The 3,270-nt window shown below is 34.4% G+C and overlaps 1 pseudogene; it reads right to left on the bottom strand.

Moving 5' to 3' along the window:
• Nucleotides 1-404: 404 nt before the first annotated feature.
• LOC100586168 lies at nt 405-800 on the bottom strand (annotated as a pseudogene).
• Between the last annotated feature and the right edge of the window lie 2,470 nt (nt 801-3,270).

Raw genomic sequence — 3,270 nt, 5'->3', positions numbered from 1 at the left:
GAGGACTTTTGCACCTAAGTTCATGTGAGATATTGGTCTATAGTTTTCTTTTCTTGTAATGTCTTTGGTTTTGGTATTATGATAATGCTGATCACATAGAATGAGTTAGGAAGAAATTCCTCTGCTTCTATCTTCTGAAAAGAGATTATATTTTCCTTAAATGTTTGGTAGATTTTAGCAGTGAGCCCATCTAGTCCTACTAGTTTCTGTTTAGAAAGGTTATTAATTATTGTTTCAATTTCTTTAATAGATATATACTTGTATAGATTATCTATTTCTTTTTGTGTGAGTTTTGGAAGATTGTGTTTTTCAAGGAATTGCTGCATTTTATCTAAGTTATACATTTTGTGGGCATAGAATTGTTCATAATATTTTTGTTAACTGTGAGCTAAACCTTTGTCTGTTCATCTCTTGTATCTAAAGTATTCTTCAATGTCATCCTTGGCCTGAGCTGCTTTGCCATAGTCCTTAACTACTACAGAACTGCAACCAATCTCTTTAAAAGGTTTTGTCTCTTTGTCAGTTATGCAGAGGACAACCCATATTCTTAGTTTCTTGTCATCAACTTAAATTATGTTGATTTGGTGTTTAGCAGAAAGGACATCCACCAACTTGACATACATAGGCTCATTGCAGTTGGATGCAAGCACACAAAGATGGGCTTAGTGCTTGTTTAAGGCTTTGGCAGCTCTGTGAATTCCACGTACTGGGCTCCTGTGGATGAGGACAGTCTTCAGCACTTTTTGTAAAGCAGTATTAATGTCCATTATACCTTTAGCAGCAATGCCTTCCTCGACCATGGTGGTGGGTTATGGATGAAGCCAAATATTGAATGCACCTGAGCTTCCACCTCTGCACAATTTAGCTGTGGCAGGTAAAGGTCTATAGTATTTCTTGATCATCCTTTTAATGTCCACGGAATATGTAGTGATGTTCCTTCGTTCATTTAGGATATTAGTAATCTATCCTTTCTTTTTTCTTAGTTATAGTGGCTAGAACCTTATTGATTTTATTGATAATTTTAAAGAATCAGCTTTAGATTTTGTTTATTTTTTCTATTGATTTCTTGTTCTAAATTTCATTGATTTCTACTCTAATTTTTATTTCTTTTCTTGTGCATGATGTTTTAATTTCAATTTTCTAGTTTCCTAGGGTGGAAGCTTAGATGACTGCTTTTAGATTTTTCTTCTTTTCTGATACATGGATTCAGTGATACACATTTCTCTCTAAGCTCTGCTTTTGTAGCATCTCACAAATTTTGATAAGTTGTTTTTTCATCAAGTGCCAAATATTTTAAAATTTGTTTTGAGATTTCTTTTTTGACTTATGTGTTATTTAGAAGTGTGTTGTTTAATCTACACATATTCTGGGACTTTTCAGCTATCTTACTGTTATTGATTTCTAGTTTAATTCCATTGTGGTCTGAGAGCAGACATTGTATTATTTATATTCTTTTAAATTTGCTAAAGCTTGTTTTGTGGACCAAAATTTGGTCTATCTTTGTGAATGTTTTATGTGAGCTTGAGAAGAATATATATTCTGCTGTTGCTTGAAGTAGTCTCTAAAAGTCCATTTTTATCCAGTTGATTGATGGTGGTGTTGAGTTCAACTATGCCCTTACTAACATTCTGCCTGCTGGATCTGTCCATTTCTAAAATAAGGGTATTGAAGTCTCAACTCTAATAGATTTATTAATTTTTCTTTTCAGCTCTATCAGTTTTTGACTCATTTATTTTGACACTTTATTGTTAGATGAACACATATTGAAGATTGTTGTCTTCTTGGATAATTGACACCTTTACATTATGCAATGCCCCCTCACTAACCCTAATAACTTTCCTTGCTCTGCAGTTCTGTCTAAAATTAACAGAGGTACTCCCGTTTTCTTTTGATTAGTGTTTGCATGGTATACCTTTCCCCATCCATTTACTTTCAATCTATATTTGTCTTTATATTTAAGGCAGTTTCTTGTAGACAACATATATTTTGGTCTTGTTTTTTGATCCACTCTGACAATCTCCATCTTTTAATATGTACATTTAGAGCAATGACATTCAAAGTGATTACTGATATAATTAGATTAATATCTACTATATCCGTTACTGTTTTCTATTTATTGCTCTTATTCTTTGTTCCTATTTTTGTCTTCCATTCTTTTTATGCATCTTCAAGTTTTAATTGAGTATGTCATATGATCCTTTTTCTCTCCTTTTTTTAGTATATGAGTTTTACTACTTAAAAAAATATTTTTGGCCAGGTGCAGTGGCTCACACCTGTAATCCCAGCACTTTAGGATGCCGAGGTGGACAGATCACCTGAGGTCGGGAGTTTGAGACCAGCCTGACCAACATAGAGAAACCCTGTCTCTACTAAAAATACAAAATTCTGCGGGCATGGTGGCACATGTCTGTAATCTCAGCTACTCGAGAGGCTGAGGCAGGAGAATTGCTTGAACCTGGGAGGCAGAGGTTGTGGTGAGCCAAGATCATGCCATTGCACTCCAGCCTGGGCAACAGGATTGAAACTCCATCTCGAAAAAAAAAAAAAAAATATATATATATATATATATATATATATATTTTATTGGTTCCCCTAGATTTTGCAATATAAATTTACAACTAATCCAAGTCTACTTTCAAATAACACTATACTATGAGCATATGGGCATTTACTTTATAATAGTGGTACTCACGTTCTCACAGGTAGTGCAAGTACCTAATAATAACAAAATAATTCTAATTCCTCTCTGTTTTTTTTCATATTATTGTTGTTATTTGCTTTGCTTATATGTAAGCATATTAAAGCATATGTTGCACATAAGGGTTCTAGGAGTCAGGAGAGAGCTTTTCCCCTTAGTCCTCTGAAAAATATACTCACAAAAGGCAGATAAATTGGAGAAAAGGCATATAAATTTATTTAACATGTATGCATGGGGAGAATGACAGAGTGATTGCTTACCCCTCAACAAGATGAAAGAAGCATATATATCACCCTGGCAAAACAGGAGGGAGAACTGTCTGTTGAGGGACAATATTGTCTGTTGAAGGAAAATAAAGGAATGCTAGAGAGAATGAATGGATCCAGGAACAGAAATTAACTTGTAAAGGGTCTATTCAGATGTGGCTACGTTTTTGGTATTACAGGGAGAGGAAGAAGAAACAACTTTTTTGAGGTGGGTCTGGATCTTAGGCAGATAAAGGTTTTGGGAGAGACAGTACTAGGGAGAAGGTTAGAGAGACCTTGAGGCTTTTTCAGTTTAGCATGTCAATG

Source organism: Nomascus leucogenys, chromosome 9, assembly GCF_006542625.1.
Source record: "Nomascus leucogenys isolate Asia chromosome 9, Asia_NLE_v1, whole genome shotgun sequence".
Lineage (NCBI taxonomy): Eukaryota > Metazoa > Chordata > Mammalia > Primates > Hylobatidae > Nomascus > Nomascus leucogenys.
This window is presented reverse-complemented; position numbering and strand designations above follow the sequence as displayed.